General features: G+C 48.6%; 1 protein-coding gene across 1 annotated transcript in view; it reads left to right on the top strand.

The window, feature by feature from the left end:
- Window positions 1-13,392, top strand: part of FAM3B (FAM3 metabolism regulating signaling molecule B) — a 269,994-nt gene that overhangs the window by 132,574 nt on the left and 124,028 nt on the right. The window lies entirely within an intron of this gene.

Genomic DNA, 13,392 nt, shown 5'->3' with positions numbered 1-13,392 from the left:
TACAACCATCTAGAGCACTTAGAATCTTGGTTGAGAGAAATATTCCAGGAGCGGTCGCTGAGCCAGAGGTCACCGTCGCACATCAAGCCTTTTGGGTAAGTCCAATTCCCACAAGAAGAAAAAGAAATTGAAGCGTGATTCAACTTCACCTCCTCCGTCAGCCGACAAGACGAGGGAGCGCTGCCACTTGAGGCTTGGCTCCGCGATTGAGCCAGTGCCTGGGTTGGCTCTGCATGTCCCCAATTTTCTGGGAGGTGGGGCAACCACCGCCTAATTGAAAGAGTTCTGTGAGGCCATGAACCTCATCTTTGGACGGCATGTTTCATCCAGTCCACCTTCGGGCCCCGTGAGTTCAGGAGTGGCCCCTAATTGATCCACGCTTGGGGCTCTGGCGCCTGTCGTGTCCCAAGGATCCACAGATGGATCCAGATTGGCACCAAACATACTACCTCGACCTTCCCAAATGCCCATCCCAAGGCCACTGCTCCTGGCACCCACTGGCGGTGCCATCCCTATCCTCAAACCTGACTCCGACATGAAGCTGGAGGGGCGTCATCCGATTCCAGCGCCAACTGGAGTTATGCCTTCCAGGCCGTATCCTGAGCCCCTTCTTATGGGCGAGGATTAGAACAAATAGACTGGTCATCCTATTCCAGCGCCAACTGGAGTTATGCCTTCCAGGCCGTATCCTGAGCGTCATCCGATTCCAGCGCCAACTAGAGTTATGCCTTCCAGGCCGTATCCTGAGCCCCTTCTTATGGGCGAGGATTAGAACAAATAGACTGGTGTGAGGATCTTAGCTTGTCCTCTGAGGCAGTCAAGACTAATCTTGAGTCATGACAGAAGTGCTTCAGCTGGGAGTGTCCCCATCAGAGCCACTTCTCCCTTTTAATTAGGCACTTATAGACATGCTGCTTGGGACTTGGTGCAAACCCAACACAGGGGCTCTTGTGAGCAAGACGATTGCCCACCGCCCCACTCAAGGAGGCCCACATTTCCTCATCCAACACCCTAGCTCGGAGGTCCAAGCCTAAATGTCCCATGTAAATACTGATGCATTCCCTACCACATCCTAGACAGGGAAGCCTAGAGGCTGGACAATCTTGGGAAGAAGATGTTTTCTTCCACCAGTATGCCACAGTGAACTGTGAACACAGTGTGCCTTTTGGCCCGCTATTCCCATGCCGTCTGGATACTGTTGTGCAGGTGCTGCCAACGGCCCCGGAGGAGGTCCAAACTTTTTTCTCCCAGGCTGTTGCCGATGGGAGGGATTTAGCTAAGTTCACCATCCGGTGTGAACTGGACGCCACCGACTTACTAGGCAGAGCGGCTGCATCGACAGTGGCTCTGCGATGCCACACCTGATTAATGGCTACTGGGTTTTCTGGGTATGTTCTGTCCTCCCTCATGGACATGCCCTTTGATTGCTCCAGTCTCTTTGAAGACAAGGCAGATTTGGTGCTGGAGCGCTTTTGGACATCTGGGCTACAGCCAAGCCCTTGGGCCTTTCTATTGCCTCTCGTCACCATTAATCTTTTGTCCCTTTCTTGGCCACGGAAGGGTCGTTCAACCACGTATTTACCCACCCAGCTGCATGGCGTGCAAGCTTTCCAGCCTTTGTATGGCCGCGGACATGGTTCCTACTGGCCCCACAGGCCAGGTGGCCAGCGACAGGGGAGTCCACCAACCCCCCAGCATCTGCAACCTTCAAACCATCCTAGTCTGCCTGCTTTCCATTATGAGCCCCCAGTGGGTGGCAGGAGTCCTTATCACCTGCCCTGCTGACAGTTCCTAAAATTGGACAGGTTTGTTTTGCAGATTGTCTAGAAAGACTTCTCCCTCCCTTTTGAGACTACTCCTCCTTCCATGCCACCTTCTTACGACAGGTTGACGGATGACCACCTGTCTCTTCTCCGTTTGAAAGTGACAGCACTTGTGGCCAAAGATGCCTTAGAGAGAGTGCAGATACCAGAAGTAGGTTGTGACTGCTATACCCCCGACTTTCTGGTGCCCAAGAAGCATGGAGGCCTTTGACCTATCCTTGACCTGCGCTTTTTCAATTTCTTCCTCAAGTAGCTAAACTTTAAGATGCTGAGGTCCTGTCTATCTTGGACTTTGGAGACTGGATAGTGACGTTGGACTTACAGGACTCATACTTCCACATTCCCGTCCGGCCTGCCCATAGGCGTTACCTGCGGTTCACAGTTGGCGGTGCGCATTTTCAGTTCACTATGCTCTTTTTTGGCCTCATCAGCGCCCTTGAGATGTTAACCAAGATGATGGTGGTGGTTGCTGCTCATTTGCGGAGCTCTGGGGTGCTAGTCTTCCCCTAGCTCAATGACTTGTTGTTGAAGGCGGGATCGCACCAGAATGTCGTCTCCCACCTCCAAAGTATAGCGGATCTCCTGCATTCACCGAGGTTCACTATCAATGTGCCAAAGTCATATCTGACTCCCTCTTAGACACTCTCTTTCATCTGAGCTGTTCTGGACAAAGTGCAGTTTTGGGCCTAACCTCCTGAACGGCGAGTCCAGGATATTAAGGCAATGATATTGATGTTTCAGCCTCTAACCTGGATTTAATGAGACCGATTCTGAGGCTGCTGGGTCTCATGGCCTCCTGCATCTTGTTTATGATGCATGCCCGTTGACGTATGCGTGCTCCAGTGGAGCCTGAAGTTTCAGTGGGTGCAGCATCAAGGGAATCGCTGCAGCATGGTCCAGATCTCGGAGAGATCTGCAAAGGACCTGTAGTGGTGGCTCACAAACCATGATTGAGTCAGCGATAGACCCTGCTCCCTTCCCAAACAGATCACTCCTGGGATGGGACAGCCACCTGGTAGAGGTGAAGGTCAGAGGCCTCTAGTTTCCATTGGTGTCCGGACTCCACATTAACCTGTTGGAGCTCCGAACTATTTGATTGGCATTGAAAGTCTTTCTAACCTCCATCCATGGAACCTTAGTGCAAGTGTTTACAGACAACACCACCGCCATGTGGTACTGCAACAAGCAGGGCGGGGTGGGGTTGTGGACCTTTTGTCAAGAGGCCCTTCATCTCTGAACATGGCTGGAACAGCAGGGCGTTTCCCTGGTGGTTCAACATCTGGTGGGGTTCCTGAACGACAGAGCAAACAAACTCAGTTGAAGATGCCTTGCGGATCACAAATGGTGTCTGCATATGGAGGTGGTGCAAGGTCTCTTTCAGCAGTGGGGAGAGCCTAGGTTAGATCTCTACGCCACCACTGAGAGCGTGCAATGTCAGCTGTTCTGCACAGTGGAGTGTCCAAGGCGACTCTCACTCGGAGACGGTTTTCATACCCTTCCTGCCCAGAATTCTCAAGAAGATCAGGAACAATTGGGTCCAAATCATCCTTGTGGCTCCGGAACAGGGAGTCTGGTATCCTGAGCTGTTGAGCATGGCTATCTGTCCTCTGATCAGGTTTCCCCTTCTGGAGGATCTTCTGTTGCAGCAGCAGGGGAGGGTTCTCCACTCAAACCTTTCAACGATCCGCCGTCTTGTGTGGTGGTTAAACAGTTGACAGTTTTCAACCTTCCGCCTGAAGTCTGTAATGTTAACTTGGCAACCAGACGTTCCTCTACCTTTAGCTCCAATTTCAACCTGCCGCTAAACAAAATTTGTGGCATGGTGTACAGAATGAAACTTCGATCCCCGTTCTGTCCCACTTTCTCAGGTTCTTCTGTTCATTCTTTCCCTTGTCCATGAGGGCTCGGCTCTGTGCACTCTAAAGGGATACCTTTCTGCAATATTTGCTTTTCTTCGGTTGCCTTTCCAATCCCCTATTGTACATAGGTTTTTGAAAGGTTTGCAACATGTGTCCTCCCACTTCTTTTGTTATGCCCCAGTGGGACTTCAGTCTTATCCTCCCTTTCCTTATGTGCACTCCCTTTGAGCCTCTTCACAATTGTCCACTCAGGCTCCATACCGACAAGGTGGCCTTTCTAGTGGCAATAACATCTGCCCGGAGGGTCAATGAGCTTTAGACCTTGTCATCCAAGCCTCCTTATTGTAGCATCTACCCAGACAAACTGGTGCTTCGCACAAAAGCTTTCTTTCTGCCAAAAGTGTTCACTCCACTTCACGTAAGCTAGACATTTCACTCTGCCTACTTTTTACGCTCTGGTTCATCCCTCCAAGGAAAAGGATCGACTTCACCATCTGGACTCAAAAAGAGCATTGTCATTCTACCTTAATGAACAAAAGATTTCTGTGTTGATGACTCTTCGTGGGGTATGTTGGAGCGAAAAAAGGACGGGCGGAGTAGAAGTGAGCCATTTCACGATTCATCGTACTCTACATCAAAATATGAGAAAGAAGCAACCCCCTGAGGGTTTGCGTGCTCATTCCACCAGAGCTAAACCTGCTTTGGCTCGTGAGGTTTCGGTCCTGGACATCTGCCAGGCAGCAACGTTGGCTTCCCTGCACACGTTTACTAAGCACTGCTTTCTGGATAGTCAGGTCCCTAGAGATTAGAATGTTGTCTGTTCTATTCTGCAGGGCTTCCTCGTCTGAAATTGTTCTTCAGAACCCCCTCTGGAAAAGTATTGCTTGGGTATCTATTCAAAGGTAAGGAGTCTATAGCTAGAAGTCTCTATTAGATGAACAAGTTACTTACCTTCAGTAATGCCTTATCTGGTATAGACTCTGTCTAGCTGCATATTCCTTACCAACCCACCCATTCTCCCCACTCCGTGAAAAGATTTCTAGAAAAGGGTTTTTCCCCTTTTAGGGCCCAAGTTTTCCACACCAGTGATCAGTGTATGTTTGTGGCTCCGTGCTTTGGGTGTGAAAAGTCACAAAAAGTAACTGACGTCAGCTCACATGGGTGGCACCTATAAAGGTACCAAGAATTTCAGTTTCAGCGTTGATTACACCATATGGAGCCAAACCACGCAACCTACCGGCAAGCAGGCATATTGCCCAAGAAAATGTTCCAGATCCAGTCTGACGCCTGGGGATAATTCTAAGGTAAGGAATCTGCGGCTAGATAGAGTCTCTACCAGATTAGGCATTATAGAAGGTAATTAACTTGTTCATTACTTCATGTAAGAAAAGGGAAAAACTGAATCTTTCCTTCTCTCGAGTTGCTCATGTGATCGGTTAAACTTCACCCTTACATTCATGTTGATCCCTTTCTACCATCATACCAAAAAAGCAAGACAGACTTCCCTTTTCAAGTCTCCTTTTAATCCTGATAAACACGCAAGATCTAGCACCTCATAAATGTTTGTATAAATAAATAGATAGCAACAGCTGTTTGATCACATTTCATTTAATCCATGTTCCTCATGGCCCCCCTCATGAGCCTCATTAGGTCCTGGGGATACCATTCCCCAAGACTGTTTTTTTTAAAGGGGAGGGGGAGTCCATGCCCTCCCCACCCCTCTCTTATAAGCTTTAAAAGGCCTGGGGCCACCATTCCCTAGGTCCACCAAATAAGTCAGTGGGGAGTAGGGGTCGCGTGGTGCCCCACCCCTAGCCTATTTGGGCTCCAGCGAACCATCCCCCAGGACCGGTGTTTGATACAGGTGGGTGCCCTGTTGCTCACCCAAGATACAAACCATACACAATGTTGGGAGCTGCAAGGAGACCCACGGCCCCAGCCGGCTGTCCGCATGCTGGAGGGGCCTACATTGCTTGCGCCTGCAGGGAGCAGCTATTTATGCTGCTCCCTCTGGACGGGAGGAATCTCTTGATCTGTTCCTCTGCCCACATCAATGCGGGCAGGGAACGGATCAAAAGTTTGCTCCCAGCCAACGGTAGCTTTTTCAAAGCTCCCGCACGCTGAGAATAGACTTTGTCTTTGCTCCTGTTATGCGGGAGTTTTGAAAATTCTCCCACAAGGCCAGAACAAACACAGGTTTCTCTGCCCACTCCGATGCTGGCAGGAAAACTGCTGTATCCTGGGATGGACTCCCCGGGACACAGCAAGTGAGCTAACCCTAGGAGATAGGGTCCTCGCGGCCATTATTGGCTGAGGGAGGGGGCCATGGCCCCCCTCCCTTTTTGTAATGTTAGCAGCCCTGGAGGATGCTGTCCCCAGGTCCTTTTCAGGGCTTGGGAGGGAGAGGCCTGTAGCCACCTTCCCTTTTTGGCATATTTCAGCCCTGTGGTGGACCCCTTGGGCCTAAAATGTCTTAGGAAAGGAAGCCCATGCACTTTCTCCCTTCATTCATTAGATTTAGCCACGGGCCGAAAGCTGCCTTGGAAGAGTGGCCATGCACACCTCTTCCATAAAAGATACTTTGAGCCTGGGGATGTGTTCCCCACGACCAAAAACGGCCAATGGGGAGGGGGGTGTGGACGGATCCCCTCCCCTTATACAATGCAGCCCCCGGGTTGGACTCCCCTTGGCCTATAAATGAAGAATGCGGCCTGTATGCTTTTTAAAAATGTTTTGTTTTTCCCCAACCCTGCGAAGTTCCGCTAGATTGGTGCAAAGGCTGACGATTTCTTTTATTTTGTTTTGCATTCTGGCCACAGGGGGCTCCCTCTGGGTCCCCCCATGAGGCCTAGGGAGGCAGGACAGCCCTACCCTTCTTCTTTATTTCACTTTTTCTTTTTTTTTTTTACTTCAGGACAGACAAACTCCATCCCCAAGTCCTGTAATGTCTGTCCGCAACGGTTTTCTGATGTTACTGGCAGCCAGTCAGGGTGCTCGCTCCGGCAGGAGTCTGATTCCTGCGGAAGCAAATTGACCAAAGGGAAAAATGCTCTGTGGGCCAATCTGAATGCTCAATTTTTAAACTGACGCTCTGGCGAGAGTCTCTTGACCATCTCTCGGACCCAAGAGTCCAAATATACAAATATTTGTAACCCTTATTTTAAAAAAACAAAAAACTACTGAACGGATTACACTAAATTGCAAAAAGCACAATCTGCAGACCAAGATCTAGCTTCATAACAAATCTTCTGTAATTCTTTTCAGCAGTTTTTGCTATGGCCCTTCTTAAAGAATTCTATGGAAAATGCGTGGGGATTAGCATTTTAGCACCACCCCTTTTTTCGCGACCCTCCTTGACATATCACCCCGAAACTGTCCACGGTCAAAGTAGTCAAGAAGTTGCACCTTTTTGGAAAGATTTGTGGAGATTAGCAAAATGGGGCCAAAGATGTTAGCAACACAAAAAACACTCATTATAGTTAACTTGGCGCTTGAGTTATTGTTACTTGAGATAACTATAACTGGTGACTTGTAGTGGTTTTCAGAATTTAAAGTTACGTTGTCACTGAACATTTCACCTAATTATAACGTTACTTTAGCCTTTGGTGTTTTTCAGTGGATTGTAGAAAAATATGACCTACTGGGGGTCGCCAGTAGGTAGTTAAAGTTAGGACCTGGTTTCTATCAGGAAAAGTGTTTTTTGTTTTATTTATTTATTTATGGGTTTGTATATCGCTAGACTCGACTCCCGAAGGAGTATCTCTGCGCTCAACTCAACTCCGCTAATAGATAGAAGGCCGGTGCTAATAAGTTCAGGGGGGGATGCTAAGTTTGAAACAGGAAAGTTTTTAGCATTTTCCTAAATGCGAAATGATCTGTACTGCGTCTCATTGGAGATAGAAGTTTGTTCCATAGACAGGGGCCCAGGTAAGAGAAGGCCTTTCCACCCAGTCTTGCCCTTCTAATGGGGGGGATTTGAAGTAGGGACTGATTGCTGGAAGGGAGGGCACGAACAGGGTTGTAAGGGACAAAGTTCTCTGCCAGATAGGTGGGACCTTGGCAGTGTATGCCCTTGTGGATAACACAACAGATTTTGAATTTAATCCGTTGGCGGATTGGTAGCCAATGGAGTTTGTCTAACAAGGGACGTGAGGGAGTCCTGGGTGGGGCATTCAGAACTAACCTTGCAGCAGTATTTTGGACCACCTGGAGCCTGCTAAGAAGGGAGTCATTAGCAGATATCAATAGCCCATTACAATAATCCAAGCGGTTGAGCACCAGGGCCTGAACAAGGGTTTTCCTGGTGGGATCTGGTAGTAGAGGAAACACTCTACGAAGTAATCCGATAACATGAAAGCAGTATCCGGCTATTTGATTGACATGCTCTTTTAAAGAGAGGCCTTGATCCAGATGGATACCCAGGTCTTTCACCACTTGCTTAGGGCTGGGGACGGGGCCCAGATCTAATGGCCACCAATCCGGCATCCACAACAGTGTGGCCTCTCCAAAGAGCATTACCTCTGATTTCCCTACATTACACTGCAGGAAATTTGAGGCCATCCAGTGTGCTACCGCCCTCATCCCCTCTGAGAAGGACTGTTTGACTGCAGTGGTCAGAGTTTTGAATGGGAACAGGAGCTGTGTATCGTTCGCATACGACACAGGGATGAATCCGTATGATCTCATGAGTCCAGCCAGGGGGGCCACATATATGTTAAAAAGTGTAGGACTCAAGCACGAGCCCTGTGGCACCCCTTGGTGAGCTTTACGGGTGCAGAGCGAAAGGCACCCATGCTGACACTCTGTGTACGGCCTGATGGAAAGCTCCTCAACCAAGACGCCGCCGAACCCCCGAGACCCACCTCCTTCAAACGACTGAGCAAGATATCGTGGGATATCGTGTCGAAGGCTGCGGACAGGTCCAATAGCACCAGAATCATAGAATTCCCCTTATCCTGGGACATTCTGATGTTATAAGTCACTGAAAGGAGCGCTGATTCTGTGCTATAGTTGGGCCTGAATCCAGACTTGGAATAGTCCAGACCTCCGGTTGTCTCGATAAATTTCGACAGATAGGTGTTGACATGTTTTTCTGCTATCTTGCTCAAGTACGGAAGCAGAGAGATAGGACAGAGGTTAGACAGTTCGGTCCAAGGGGTACTTGGGTTCTTCCGAATGGGTCTCACCTGGGCCATTTTCCACTCTCGTGGTACCAGACCCTCCGAGAGGGAGAGGTTGACCAGGTGCTGGATCATGGGACCGAGTGACCTGCTCAATGATGGGACAACTCTTGCAGGGATAAGGTCTGAGGGGGATCAGGACTTGATTTGACCAATTAGTGCCTCTACCTCACCCAACTTTGGTGCCATTTGATGAATCTTTATGAAATTTTCAAAAGTAATCTGCTAATCAAGTATGCTGCCGTCTAGAAAGTTTCGGGGTGATCTGTCAAGCAGGGGCCGAGAAAAAGGGGGTTAATTCCCATAGGAGTTTTGAACACGACTACAGCCGCAACCGCTGAATGGAATTACACCAAATTTGGCAGAAAGTGATCTTGGTTCAGAGAAGTACATTTTGGTAGTTTAGTAGTTTTTAATACATCCGTTCAGTAGTTTTAGAGATATTAACCGAAATCCAAATTTGTATATCTAGGGACGCTGATCCGACAGCCCCCGTGCTGTAATCTGATTGGCTGCCAACACTACAACCAGGAAGTGTTGGCAGCCATCTTGAGTCCCCATAAAAAACATTAAAAGTATAGAAAAGAGGGCAGGGTAGGAATCCCCTGACCCCCTAGTTGTGGTGGTGGAGTCCCAGAGGGTCCCTGCTGGGGTTTAAAAACATTTTGTTTTCAATTGTGCCTCAAAATAGCGGGTGAAACCGTGGATTGGTGGCAAAATTGAAAAGAAATAATATGTGGGGGTCTCCAGCTTGTTTTAAAATTAGCCCTTGGGTGGGCAAAGGACCGGGGGCATTTTAAAAAAAATGGAGGTGGGTACACAGGACACCCCACCATAAGCTCTTAGAGCCCAGGAAACAACTACCTAGCCGGGCTTTATTTACAAATTGGATGGGGCCACGTGGATCTCCCTCCTGGGTGGTCCTCGGAGCCCCAAGGACCACCATCTCTCCGGGGCTTTCATGTTAATTATGGAGGGGGGCCACGTGGACCCACCTCCTGGATTTATTATAAGCCCCGGGGACAACCACCTCCCAGGGGCTAAAAATAAAAGGAATGGGGGGCACATGGACCCAGGGACCTCAACCTCCCCGGGGGCAAATCACCTAAAAAACTTGGAAGGGTGCTGCGCTCCCCCTGTCCTGGGCCATATATTGCCTCGGGGACCAGCACCTCCCCAGGACCGTCCCATGCAGATCAAAGTAGGAGGGCATTGCACCCCCCCTTATGGAGAAAATATTAGCTCTGGGGACTGCCACCCCCTAAGGCTGACTCCTGGTATGTCCCTTGGTACCCACCCCCAGGACATACCTGTTTGCTCTGACTTGGCAGGAGCTTTGACAGCTCCTGCCAAGTCAGAGAAAACACTAAATCAGCTCTCAGCAAGCTAGAGCAGTCAAACTGCTCCCACTTGCTGAGATTGGTGTTTTCGTCTGTTTCAGATAAAAAGATTGCTCTCACAGACAGGCAGCAGCTCCCTCTCTGCAAGAGCAATGCCTGCTCCCACTGGAGATGGGAAGCCGGCGGGGACCCCAGGGGCGTTCGGGCTTCTAACATTCACAACCCCTGGTCCTGGGAAAAGAAAGCAGAAAGAGGCAAAATGATGATCAGAAATGAGCAGAAAGAAGCATAATAAAGGTCAAAAACAAGCAGAAAGAGGCTAAATAAAGGTCAGAAACAAAGAGAAAGAGGCAGAATAAAGGTCAGAATCGAGCAGGAAGAGGCAAAATTGAGGTATGGAATGTGCAGAAAGAGACAAAATAAAGGTCAACAGCAAGCAGAAAGAGGCAAAATAAAGGCGCGAAACGAGCGGAAAGAGGCAGACAAGAGGTCACAAAAGAGCAAACAAAGACGTAATAGAGGTCAGAACTGAGCAGTAAGAGGCAGATAAAACGTTGGAAAAGAGTAGAAAGAGGCAAAATAGGGATCAGAAGCGAGCAAAAAGAGGCAAAAAAGAGATCAGAAACTAGCATAAAGAGGCAACATAATGGTCAGAATCTAGCATAAAGAGGTGAAATAGAGACCAAAAATGAGCAGAAAGAGGCAAAATAAAGGTCAGAAACAAGCAGAACGGCAAAACACAGGCCAGAAAGGATCGGAAAGAGGCAAAATAAAGATCAGAACTCCCCACAGAGCTGTTTAAATGTGTGGCGGGCAAACAGGCCCCCTACCTGTTCGACATGTTTTGGGAGGCGCAATCTGGGCCTCCTGACTGAGGACACAAGACCGGCGACTTTTGTCCTCCTTAAGAAGGGCAAACCGCATGACAGCTGCATCCCATACAGACTCATCTACAGATCCATCTCTCTTTTGAACTTTGAGGCCAAGGTCTTAGCCAAGATTATCGCAAACCGCTTGGGCCCGGTCATGCAATCTCTAATCCACCCAGATCAATCTGGCTTTATGCCACATAGGGGCACTAGGCTCAATTTGAGAAGCCTATACGGAGTCATGTATATGACCCAAAGGCAACCAGACGTCCTGGCCGCTCTGCTATCGCTCGACACGAGAATGGCATTCGATAGCATTGAATTGCCCTACCTCTTTACGGTGCTGGAGAAGGTGGGCATTGGCCCACAGTTGCAAAAGTGGATCCGGCTGTTATACATGGCTCCGATGGCATGCGTGAGGGTCAACGGGGTCGTCTCCAGGGCATTTGGGCTACACAGGGGGATGTGTCAGGGGTGCCCACTATTCCCTATACTCTTCGTGCTGGAACCCCTGACGGCGTGGATCAGGAATGACCCGGTGGTAAGGGGCATTGATATAGGAGGGGGCTGGTAAGAGCGCATATATCTGTATGTGGATGATATCCTTCTCTACGCGCATAGGCCTCAACAAACATTTCATAGGCTCATTCACATCATACGGTCCTTTGGCTCCTACTCTGGCTATAGTATCAACTGGGACAAGTCCCTGGTGTTCTCTCTTGCTGGGGATTCTCCGGTCTTGACCTCGGCATGCTCAGAGTTGGTACTGAAAGCTAAGTTTAAGTATCTGGGTATTTGGGTGACCAAGTCAGTGGAAGAGTTTGTGCAACTGAATTTACATGTGCTACTTGTCAGACTATGAGAGGATGCGGAACACTGGAGGGGGCTCGCGATCTCCCTTATTGGTAGGGCAGTCCTCTTTAAGCTAATGGCCCTTCCGCGATTACTCTACGCTGTCCAGAATACTCCCTATCGCATCAAGGAAACGTTCTTTCGAGTGATTGAGTCAGAGCTCCGCAAGTTGCTATGGGGGGGCGGCAGACCCAAAATTGCCCTTCAGAAGCTCCAGAAGGGGGTGTATGAAGGGGGACTGGCAGTTTCGGACATCAGGAAATACTATTGGGCCACTCACCTCATGTTAATGTTTGTGTATTTTCCCCACTAGAGGAATCGGCCTATAGGGTGGATAGACTGGCCCTGGGCGCTCGCAGTCATTTGGGTGAACTGTACCGCCGGGGAAGGGGCGCTGAGCATTTGCCACCACAAACAAAGACGGCCATTGACATTTGGCATAAAGCAACAAAAATGACAGGATGGGAGCTGCGTCTCACGATACAGAACCCACTTTGGGAGTGGGTTTTTCTGCCAGAGGTGCAACGGTTATGAGCTTTCCCTGTATTTATGCCTTACCCAAGGTTCATAAAGATGCTATTTCCTCTCCTGGCAGGACTATTGTGTCAGGAATAGGGAGGCCGACTGAGAGAGTGGCAGAATTTGTTGACTCATTCTTGCAACCCTTTGTAGTCAACCTTCCGTCTAATATAAAGGATAAAAAACATATCTTAAACATTTTGAATGACTTTGTTTGGGATACAGATATGATGCTCGTAACAATGGATGTGGTATTGTGTATATACGAAAATCAACCACCAACATGGGCTTAGTGCTTTACAACACTTTCTGGAGCATACAGAGATGTTGATTACTATGTCCAAACTTATATTGGAACACAATGTCTTTTTGTTTAACGGCAGTTGGTACAGGCAAACATTCACCCTTCACTAGGTAATCTTTCAGGTTCTTTGATTTTCTATATGTGATTTGTGGTCTCTTTTTCACTGTTTGCCCCAAAATTGGACTTTCTACTATAAAGTGCCAGTGCTTATTTAAAACCTTTCGCATCTCATCGTGCCTCATGTTGTATGTTGTTATAAATCTACATGTGCTACTTTGGCTTTTCATTCTCTTTCTTAAAGCTGTTCTAGAATCTAGAGGGTTGAAACTGCACCCCTTCTCAGTTTAAATCTCTTGCTTATTTAGATGCTGTTTCCAAACTGTTAATCGAATACCCCTTTTCCACATATCGTTGCTTCATGTCCTGTTCTATATTGTCGTATTCATGAAAGGTGCTACATGCTCTTCTAGCTCTGGAGAATTCCCCAAAGGGGATACTCCTGATAAGGGGCAAGGGATGGTCACTTCCCGTATGTAAAATAGTGTTTCCTGTGGTAGGCTTTCTAAAAACTGTGCTCTCAAGTAGGGGTGGGCGGAATTTGCGTAGTCGCGCATCATCAAAACTTTGGCAATTCTGCGTTCTCCGC

The sequence above is a fragment of the Lissotriton helveticus genome, chromosome 8, assembly GCF_964261635.1.
Source record: "Lissotriton helveticus chromosome 8, aLisHel1.1, whole genome shotgun sequence".
NCBI classification, from domain to species: domain Eukaryota; kingdom Metazoa; phylum Chordata; class Amphibia; order Caudata; family Salamandridae; genus Lissotriton; species Lissotriton helveticus.
Note: the sequence above shows the minus strand (reverse complement) of the source record. Positions and strands in the feature narration are given on the sequence as shown.